Below are 12378 nucleotides of genomic sequence, written 5' to 3'. Positions count from 1 at the left end.
AGGTACTTGTAGGCATGGGCCAGTGTTAAAGCCATTGAGACCCAAGTTGTAATAAAAAGAAAATGATACATTTTGAGCTGTGTCATTCAGATTTTGGCATTTGTCTTTTTGGTTTTCTGAATTGGTCAACTCTTTATACATGGTTTCTTTGTGTATACAAAATGTAGATATTTTAAAAACTTAAATCAAATTGATATGCTAACCATACATATGAAGACAATGAACAGAGAAATCATACTTTGCTCAATTTTGCTCAATATATCAGAAGAGAAAGAAGTAAACCGTAACAAACAAAAATGAACATAGAGTGGTGATCTTGCCAGTACCCTTGCCTAAATCTTGATGGGTTCGGGGTACAGAGCTAGGCTTGTAGAACATGTACTCCACACCTAGAAATAAATTTGCAGAGGGTTTCTCTGTTATTGCTGAAAATGATAACTTATATCTGCCGCCAACAAAATTGCCGGGAGATAATGAAGCCACATATGACCTGCGTTTACTAAAAGGATACTTCTGACACAGGATGGCCTTACCAATAATCGTTCCTCCCAGGCTGTTGGTATCTAGGTGACATATTTGCAGCATCATCCACAACAAGTTGTAATGAAAAACTAACTTGTTTGCAGTCCAATTCAAAAACACCACAGATAATCATCCCTCTGAATTCATTCCACTCTTTTGATTGAAAATGAAGCTAATTATAACATCCCACATCAGTTGGAAAGGGGAACGAAGCATGGCTTATAAGCGTGTGGATACCTTTCCCTTCAAGAGGCCTTTTTCCAGTGGGACTGGCAGAAACAAAACCGTGCGGGCTGGGCCCAAAGCGGACAATATCTTGATGCGGGTGGACTGGGCCGTTACAGTGGTATCAAAGCCAGTACCCAGATCGGTGTGCTAGTGAGGACGCTGGGCCCCAAGGGAGGAGGATTGTAACATCCCACATCGGTTGGAAAGGGGAACGAAGCATGGCTTATAAGCGTGTGAATACCTTTCCCTTCAAGAGGCCTTTTGCCAGTGGGACTGGCAGAAACAAAACCGTACGGGCTGGGCCCAAAGCGGACAATATCTTGATGTGGGTGGACTGGGCCGTTTTTTATTATTTGTTTGAAGTTATATTTTTCCAAAAGTGACTTAAGGTTTAAGTATCGCCAATGGCGAGTCCAGAGTAGGATATCGTTGAGTTCAAAAAGGAGATCCTAAAGGAAGCACGTGATTCAATGTATGCGATACGTCCCAAGGGTACAAACATGTATGGAATGCTCACTAGATGACATTATGGTTTGGCACGATAAAGGAAGTGCAGAATTCACACTTGGAAGTTATGTTGAGACCGTGCATTATGCAATGTCAAAAGAAGCTGGTTTGAGCAATTGGCATCGATAGAATTCGTTACAATATTAACCACCAAGCGAGCATCGAGGTGTCTTCATATGAGATTCTTTATGGAAGGCAGTGTCGAACCCCACTGTATTGAAGTGAAGTAGGTAAGGAGAAGCACTGTACGACGACCAACGTGATTTGGATGCAAACACCTACGGATGACTATGAACAAGGTGAAGATTATCCAAGAGAGTTGGAGACCGCTAAGGAATCGACACATGAGTTAAGCCGACATGCATGAAAAAGATGTTGAATTCGAAGTCCGAGATTAAGTTTTTGAAATTATCTCCGTAGAAGAGAATCGTACGCTTTGGTTGATAAAGAAAGCCAAGTTCTTGTTACATTGGTTCTGCAGCGTTATTGGAAGAATTGGTTTTGTGGCATGCAAGTTAGTATTTTCGGGAAAGCAGATATGGGTATGCAGCGTAATTCACGTATTGTTGCTACGAAAGGACATCAGAGACCTGTCATGTAAGGAGTGACCAGTGTAGATTTTTAAATCATGAAGAATGCGTATGGGTCAATAAGACTATTTTTCTCAGATCAAAAGTCTCGTGGTGAATTAATCTAGTCGAGAAAGAGACGTGGAAGCTCGAGGCACAAATCCGCAATCAATACTCTTATGTGTTTTAGCGACGTAAGAAATTTCGAGGATGAAATTTTTTGTAAGGGGGGAAGATTGTAACACCCCATCCCGAACCATGACGGAAATTTTTCAACTTTGACCGAGATTGACCGTTAACCATTGACTTTGACCGTTGATCGTTGACCGAAGGGGTCAAAAGTTGACTTTTTGCTCCGGTTGGAATTCTAGGTTGACTGAGGTACCATTATGAAGTACACGTTGGCATGAGTTCATAGACTAGTAGCACGTTGAAAACGGAGCTACGGTTTGAAAGATATGAGCAAAACAAGTTGAGGTCCAAACTGTCCAAGGGGTGCCGGAGTTGACTTTTTATTCATGCAAAGTTGAGCTTTGACTCATGCATGGTTGTGAAGTGCTCGTCGATACGAGTCCGTAGACTAGCGGTACGTCCGATTTGGACATGTGGTTTGAAAGTTATGGACCTGTAGAGTTTTTCAAATATTGTATTATTTTAATATTATTTTTAAACGTGTAACGATGTGCCACGTGTGACTTAATAAATGTGACCATATGTCACCATGGTGAGGTGCCACATGTCAACCATATATAATATCATATTATTTTATTGTTATTTTATGTAATAATATTATTTTTTTAATATTATTTAATTATGTTTATTTTATTTTATTTTCCTTTTTCTTTTTCTTTTTCTTTTTCTTTTCTTCTCCCCACGTGGGAAAAAAGGGGCAGGGACACGGGAGGAATTCTTTTTCTTTCTTCTTCTTCTTCTTCTTCCTTCTCCTTCATTTTTCTCCCACCGGCCGTCTCTCTCTCTCTCCCGTGTTTATTTTTCTCCGGCCACCATAAGCTACACGCGTCGGCCACCGTCCAAGACCACATGTCGGCGAGCTTACCAGCCAAATTTGGCGACCGGCCGGCCGGCGACGAGCCCAGATTGGGCCGGTGAAGTCGCGGCGGCGGGTTGAATTTTTTCGGGCGATTCTTGCCGTTTCCGGCCAGTCTAGTCCAAATTGCCACCCCTTTCCCCCTATTTTGGGTCCTCTGAGTTCAAATATGGCCTCCAATTTCCAAAATTCGAAGTGGTTTGTGAGATGTGAAGGAATCAAAACCGGCCGAAGCTTTCCGGCCACCTCCGGCGGAATTGGGGTCGATGGAGACCGGTAATGCAATTCTCGTTCCACGAGCTTCGATTCGGTATATTATTCGACAATTTTGGTTAACGTTTGTGTTTATCCCCCTGGGTACCGGGTATTATTTACCTGAATAAAATATTAATTTATTTGACTATGTGTGAATTGTGTTCTAGGAGCACGGGTGAGTTGTGGAATTGATCCCATGGTGGATCATGGTTTAATTGCGTGCTCCAGGTGAGTGACCCACCTTTAAAAATGTTTTGGGGTAATTAATTATATTTATTGGTGTTTAATTGATATCTGCAATTATGCTCATGTCGTGAAATTTAATTATAATTATGGAAAAATATTATTTTATACGTACGTGTATGTTATTGGTGCTAAATGGAAATTTTGGGTTATTCAGAAACCCCGACTTTTTTTATTATGGTCATTTAATTTTAATTATTATGCATGAGCAAGGTATTTTCAGTATTAAATTGTGCGTGGTTTTAAATATTAATTGTGGGCGTAATTGGTTTAAATATTTTGTGAAAATATTTGTTTAAAGTGGTGGTTTAATTTTTATAATTATGCCCTTGGTATTTTATTTGTCGAACCTCATATTATGAGAAAAATTGTTGTTTTACTGTTATCGATGTTTTTGTACCAGGTTGTTAAAAGGAAATATGGGATGGTAAATTTGAAATTCGTATATTTTCCACGGTAATTTTGGAAAACGGTACGGTTGATTTAATAATTATTTTAGACGCATTCATACAGTATTGGTGTTCTGGAATATGTATATGTGGTTTAGCGCGCAAGTATTATGTCTCCCGTGAGTTGCCATTGGACCGTGGACAGGTAAGTCTTATATATTGCGCATCAGCCGCCCCCCTCCTTGGCCGGGATGACGGTTTCAGCAGCGGTACTGTCGGGACGCCGAAGTGCCGTTTGCAAGTTTCTCTCTTTAATCTCTCCGCTAGTCGGTGCTCAGGACGCTGGGTATCGGAGGGCATCATTGGTATATGGTGTGGTGCGTCAAGTACAAATTTTTCGGATAGAAATTTCAAACCCCAAAGAGTACAAAAATTATTTATTATAATTTATTACATTTTAATTATATTTGGGGTATTTACTTATTTATTGTTTATTAAATTAATTGATCCCTTGGTTTTCGGGAAGTATGAGTATCGGGTTTTGTGAAAATGTTTTAAAAAGGGGAACATTTCCAACGGAGTGAATAGTGAGGGTTTTGAGAGAAAATATTACCTCAATTGTTTATTTATTTAATTGTTCGGTATTGATTTATTAAATTTCTTTATTTGTTATATGATAAATATTAAAAGTGGTCAGTAGTTAGGGTCACTCACTGAGATGATTAGCATCTCACGTTTTTAAATTCCGTTCCCCTAGGTCCAGGTTGGAGACGTTGATTGTCCGGGGCGAGCCCAACGTCTCAGTTCGTTGCCGAAAGTTCAAGAAGTATTTCTTCCCTTTTTCCTCTCCATCTTGTATTGCTTCCTTATCTGTCATCGTATTAATTTCATATTTAATTGTATAATGCTCTGTATACTGTATTGGACGTGTAGTTGTTCTTTATGCACTGGGTTGCTGCTGTTGTTATTTTGAAGTGCTGTAAATTTATGGAATCAATTTGTAGTATTGTGGGAGGAATAAGGGGATGAATATAGAAGTGTGTTTTCAGTGCAGGTAATTTTGGGTAAGTCCTACCCTTAGGGGAGGTGCTGCCGGATTTTCCGTTGGAAGGTTCGGTGGTATTTCCCTGGGATCAGGGCTTGTCTAGGGTTCCGGGGAGGAATCTTGGACGGGTCCTGACACTAATGGAATTCCCTTCCAGTTTATACCACACCCTTCAATAATGGCTGTTAAATCAAATGGGGATTATTATTTTTGACATGAAATGATGAGAGACAGATATATATATATATATATATATATATAGAAAGAGAGAGAAATTACCTTATCCCATGTGATAATGGTCATGATCTTGCTATAAGTGACAGGCAATGAGTTGCAATGACTTGCATTTAGATGTGTTAGATTACTTGGGAGCTTTGGAATATTTTCAAGGAACTCACAACCATTCAAATCAAGGTACCGAAGATTGAGAGATAGGTAATCGGTGGAAGGCTAACAGACTTATTTTTACTTAGCTTTAACAATTCAAGACTGGAAAAACTTTCAGGACCTTTCACTAGGAAATCAACTTCTGATAGATTGCAATTTCGAAGATCGGGGGACTTTAACATTGGAAAAGGCAATACTTAATATATATGTGCAATCCATAACACACGATACTAATTCATTCAAGCACATTGCAAATCGACAAGGTACGTACAACAACATACGTAAACTAAGTAGTAGGGACTCACTCTGATACCTATGGATCAACGTACACATATAGAGATTAAAAGTCTTAAACAAACCTACTAATATAAGGAGCAACAATATGTGTAGCAAACATCACATTATAATGATCCACATAAATACATACATATATGTACTACTTACAAGGCAATACTCAATATATATTACTTATAACATGGAAATTATTGTAGATTACAAAACTCCTACTGAGCTATAGCAGTCTCAATTGCTACACAACCATATAGAGATATATGATCCTCAAACAAGTCTATAGGCTAGCTTTTGTTAGTGGGTCTACCACCATGTTGTAACAAGCGTATACACAACAAAAATGAGACTCAACCAAATTAATACAGCCGCGAAATTACCACAACAATATTATTGGCCATATTACAAAAGTGCACCCAAAAACATGTACCATAGTCTCAAAACATGCCATATACCCTGCCTCTACAATCAATGAAGCTATAAGTGTTTGTTCAACACTAATTCATAAAATAGCTTCTACAGCTATGATAAATAACATGTTTGGTGTTAAAAGTTTAAACATCTTTATAGGCATTATAATTAACTCACTAAACCCCACTGCATCAAAGTAGTGGTACGCTAACGTCAAAACAAAAATGGCTTGTTTCATAGTACACATAACCGGGATTACTCAAGCATTTACAAGAACACACCCAAAACATAAACAATATTAATTCAATGATGTGCAATCTTGAGTGAACAACAAACTAATAAATGCAGAAGAATAGTCGACTATTATAATTTATCCCTTTTATCACTCTCTCATTCTTGGGACACAAATTCCTAGAGAGTTTATCACCTTTACCAACGATACCATATTAGGAGAATATTGTGCATAATAAACTTAACATAATCCTATCAATATAGGCTCAAACTAAGACAATTATAATAAACAATTAGTTTTATCACAAAGAATCTTATTTCTAGTACCAATGAAACCACTTTAAGATCCTTCATATTAAAATGGCTACATAATAACAATTTTGTCTTAGTTAATATGTTCAGTATATCAGTATGTTTTCAACATATAATACTATAAATATTAAATTGCTCCCATTGACCTTCAATTATATGCAAAAATTAACAACATTCTCTTTAAAACCATTTTAGGTGATAACTTCATTAAAAATTGAGATACCATCGCCACGAAGTTTATTTAAGATATCATAAATAGATCTCTTAAGCTTGCAAAATAAATTTTTATTCTAGACTACTTGGAAGCCAACTAGTTGGACTATATATATATAAACATTTGAATACAAAATTCTATTTATAAAGCAATTCTAACATCCATATAATACAACTCCAAATCAAATTAGCCACAATTATTTGAATGATTCTTAAAGAATCTTTGTGGATACATGAGAGAATGTCTCTTTATAGTTAATTCCCTTCTTTTGGCTAAACCTTTCAATAACAAGTCTAGCTTTATACATGTTCACTTGATCAAAGGAGTTTCTTTTGGTCTTATAGACCCATTTGCACCTAATAGGTTTGCTACCTTCAAGTAACCAAACCAAAATCAAAAAAAAAAAAAAAAGCCACTGAACTGCTTATTGGCTTCCTCATAAACGACTAGATCTAATTCATCACGAATATAAAACTCATGTTCTTGCAAATAAACATCATAGTCATCAGGTATGATAGATTTTCGAACCCTATATGACCTTCTCAAAAGGCACACATTACCATTAGCTGTAACTAAAATATTTTATTCTATCTCAAAGGGTTTAATCCTAATTGACTATTAGTTACAAAACTATGAGATCAATAATACTTTTAGAAGGAACATCAGTAGTGGGAACCAATACACTTTTCTCTCAAAAAACAAGAACCTTTGGACCATTGCTCTCATCAAAACTGAAACACCTTTAAAATAAATAGCCATACTTGACTTAACAACCCTGATGGTGAGAGATGAACAATGAAATCTAGAAACTTTAGATCCTTTTATAAGAACTAACAAAAATAACCAGTAAAAGTTTTATGATATAACTTTTTAAAATAAAAAAATACACATCATAATATCAATTTTAGAACCCCATACACAAGAAAAGGTGTTAACTAGGTATAACTTACTACCCACAAGAAAAAAAATGCTAAATTAAAGTTTGCCAACACACACCAAACTATATTCATCAAAGTGCAGTTCCTCCTTTCAATTATGTCATTTGCTAAAGAGTGGCAAATATTATAAACTAGTAATTAATGCCACATTCGAACAAATAAATTATGAATGACATTGGGTTCTATCCAATCTCATCATGTCTACCATAATATTCATTACCCTATCAAACCTCATAGCCTTCAACTTTTTACTCTTTTAAAAATTCATTTTCATCTTGAATTTCTTAAAGACAACCAAGAAATCTTATTTCTTCCTAATAATCTCAACATCCCACAGTAGAAGAAAGTTATCAATATAGGTAATGAAATATATATAGTCTCTTAAAGCAAGTAGTGTTCAAAATACATAGAGATTAATGCCATAACATAAACAATTATTACAAATTCTGGCTCATACTGGTGCAATTATAGAAGTAACACCAAAATAAGAAAATTAATACAAGTAAAAACTTATAAACCAAATTACCACAAAATACCACATAAAGTCTCAAACAACTTATCATTCCTTATCATCTCCTATTAAGCCATCAATTTCCAACGGTTGATACTCTTTACCAAAATCTTTATCATGGTCCATGAGATCGATATAATAAGAAGAAATTTCAAAATAATCTCATTCACACCACTAACTCCATCATACATAATAGAGTTCAATAAATCCAAATAGTGGTTTTTATTTATTTATCTATTTTTTAATTTATCAAAATTGATAAATTTCCTACAAATCTCAAAGAGCTTATGAACAGTATTCATAAAACATAATACCTAAAATATAAAATCATGCATGTGATTCTCCATGATCATTACATAGCACTTATACAAATGTTTGGGGCCCTTATATAACGTTTAAACTCGACAGTATCATAAATATTTGGTATCTCTAGTGGAGCAAAATCTAAAGCTAAATCTACCTTTGCAAGGTCAAACATTATTTCAAAATCTTTAGTAGTTTTTGATAATTAGTTTATCCAATTTTATCATGGCATTTATAGGAAAAGTAGTAGGGGTGCTCCTAGCTGTGAAATATCAAATAACTAGAATGCGTTACATCATAAAAGACTATGCAAATGCTATCTTTCCAGTCCCCTTCAATTATATCAAAACACATAATATCGCTAATGTCCTCATAGCACAAAGAATACCCATACACGGGCCAGGGTCAATCAACCAAATCACCACAATCAAATGCATTGAACTAAGTTACCGACAAGATAATTTAGAACCTGTGATTCATTGTATTTAATCAACTTCAACTGCCATTCCAAACATCCTATCAAGTAAATAAACCATCGACATGGTAGCATAATCATCCGTATGGACCCTGGTTCATAAGTGGGAGAGAAAGAATTACATTTGGCAGTTTCATGAAATAGGCAAGCTAAGTTTTACTACAAATATATACTCAGTATCTTATCCACTATACCAACTGTAAATTGACATCCATAAATTAAACAAATTAAATCACATATAGGTGAATACATAAAATTACGTTTATTATGTTAACTTCTATTACATTGACAATTTCATAAGATGGACAAATTAAATCTCACAATAGGTGAATACTTAAAATTCCACACCACTATATCAACTAGGCACTAAGCCTTTGTATGTGTAGTGTGAACATGTGCACATGGAGAAGATCAATCTCATGCATATATATATTTTTATTCATAATGTCCCATCCTCCAATACCAAAATTACAAGTTATCTAGACACTAATTAATTAAATGGTTATTTATTTAATTCCATTTTTTGTAAGTGATATTAGAATAATCAATGAAACACAAGAAACAATGATCTTGAAGAAAAATACATATATTATATTAATTAGGAGATAACTTTCTTGTGGATCTATACAAATTAAATACTGTCTAGATCTACTACATACTGCCACCCATATTGTGGCATATGCCCATTACTAAAAGCATTAATGAAAAGAAAAAATTTAAGTAGGAATATATATAGATATTTATTTATGAGGTTAAAGTCAACAACTGATAAAAATTGACTAACAGTCAACATAATTAATATATTATTCCAACAAATCCACTTTTCAATTACTAAAAAACATGGCAATTTTAAAACTAGCTTGCAACTGCAGTGCTATTCATGCTATATCATTATCATCATCATTATTATTGTTAAACAAATTAGTATTTGAATAAACTTTTAATTAATTAATCATATGTATGTGTACATCAGTAGTATGTGTAAATTGGACTGTATAGTGGTAATTTTATGCACTTTCATCTAATATATGGAATTTGGTTTCAGTTTCATGTGAAGTTCCTTGACCTTTTCTTCACTAGTTAGGATTGGATTCCTAATATATTAATATAATTTCTCATAATTTTGATTATATTGTCTAGAGGCTATAGACAACATGTGACTGAGATTTCATATATTGCGTATATTGTCACAAGAGGAAACAAAGACATCCGCTAAATGCGGATGTTTTATTTTTTAGACTTGATATTAACTGAAACAAAGTCAATCTTAATTGAACAAATTTAGTATAATTACCAACAACAACAACAGCAATAATAATAGGGAACTAGTACCATACATAGGATGTATACATCTTTCTCTGACATTTAAAACCAAAAAAAAAAAAAAAAAACTTTGAATTGTTGAAAGTATTTTATTTGTTATCGGTTGAACAACTTGATATTTGAAAATCATAAAGTTGTTATAATGATTAATATAATAATATGTAATTAATATATAAAAGTATAAAAAATATAAATTAATTTAAAGGCCAAAAGTGATTTGAAAAGAAATTTATAATTTCTTATCGACATATAAAATAATAAAAGTACATAATAGTAAAAGAGAAAAAAAAAAATTCTAAAATGTAATATGTGATTGAATTTGTTATAGACAAAAGAAATGAAATAGTGTTCACAATTTTAAATACAATCAATACACATAAATACTAATTGCATAATTTATAATATGAACACATATACATAACACGTTCATATATGTATAACAAAAGTCACATACATATAATGATGGCCACATAGAGATAAAATGGTTATGTTTGTGTAATAATAGTCACAAATGCATAACAATAATCACATACACATAACGAATTATCATATATATGTAACATGGTCATAATACACAAGAACGGTCATAGATGCGTAACAACGATCATATATGAGTAAAGAATGGTTACATTTGTGTAACATGATCATATATGTATAACAAATAAATACATATATATAATAATGATCACATTAAGGTAATATAGCAACATATATGTAACATTATCACATATGTATAACAAATGGGCACATATATATAACAACAACCACATACATATAATAACTGTTATATAGAGGTAACATGGTCATTTATGTGTAATGAATGTTATAGATGCATAAAAATCATCATAGATGTATAATAATGGTCGCATATGCATAACAAATTATTACATATGTATAACAAATGAGCATATATGGTAACAAAAACCGCATGTTTATAACAACGGTCACATAAAGATAATATAACCACATATGCGTAACAATAGTCACAGATGCATAACAATGATCATATTTATATAACAAGGTTATATATGCATAACAAATTGACACATATATGTAACAATGATTAGACAGAGGTAACATAACTACATATGTATAACAATAATCATATATGCATAACAATCATCTATATATGTGTAACAAATCATATATGCGTAATAAATGTCACATGTCAGGACCCGTCTAGAATTCCTTCCCCGGAACCCTAGACAAGCCCTGATCCCAGGGAAATACCACCGAACCTTCCAACGGAAAATCCGGCAGCACCTCCCCTAAGGGTAGGACTTACCAAAAATTACCTGCACTGAAAACACACTTCTAAAAAACATCCCCTTATTCCTCCCACAATACTACAAGTTGATTCCACAAATTTCAGCACTTCAAAATAACAACAGCAGCAACCCAGTGGATAAAGAACAACTACACGTCCAATACAGTATACAGAGCATTATACAGATAAATGTGGAATTTATACAAGGACAGATAAAGAAATAATACAGATAGAGAGGAAAAAGGGAAGAAATACTTCTTGGACTTCGGCAACGAACTGAGACGTTGGGCTCGCCCCGGACAATCAACGTCTCCAACCTGGACCTAGGGGAACGGAATTTAAGAGTGTGAGATGCTAATCATCTCAGTGAGTGACCCTATCTACTGAACACCTTTAATATTAATAATATAAAAATAAAGGAATTTAATTAGTCCATACCGAACAATTGCATAAATAAATAAATAAACATTTGAAGGTAATACTTTCTCTCAAAACCCTCACTATTCACTCCGTTGGAAATGTTCCCCTTTTAAAACATTTTCATAAAATCCGATATTCGTACTTCCCGAAGACCAAGGGACCAAATAATTTAATAAACAACGAAAAAATAAATAAATATCCCAATATAAATAAACTGCAATAAATTATAATAAATAATTTTTGAATACCTTTGGGGTTTAAAACATTATTTGCAAATTACACCTGACGCACCACACCATATACCGGTAATGCCCTCCGATACCCAGCATCCCGAGCACCGACTGATGGGGAGATTAAAGAGAGAAACTTGCAAACGGCACTTCGGCGTCCCGACAGTACCGCTGCTGAAACCATCATCCCGGCCAAGGGAGGGGCGGCTGTGGCCAATATCAAACTTGCCTGCCCAATCCAATGGCAACCACTGGAGAAATA

Source organism: Ziziphus jujuba, chromosome 2, assembly GCF_031755915.1.
Source record: "Ziziphus jujuba cultivar Dongzao chromosome 2, ASM3175591v1".
Taxonomy (NCBI): Eukaryota; Viridiplantae; Streptophyta; class Magnoliopsida; order Rosales; family Rhamnaceae; genus Ziziphus; species Ziziphus jujuba.
Note: the sequence above shows the minus strand (reverse complement) of the source record.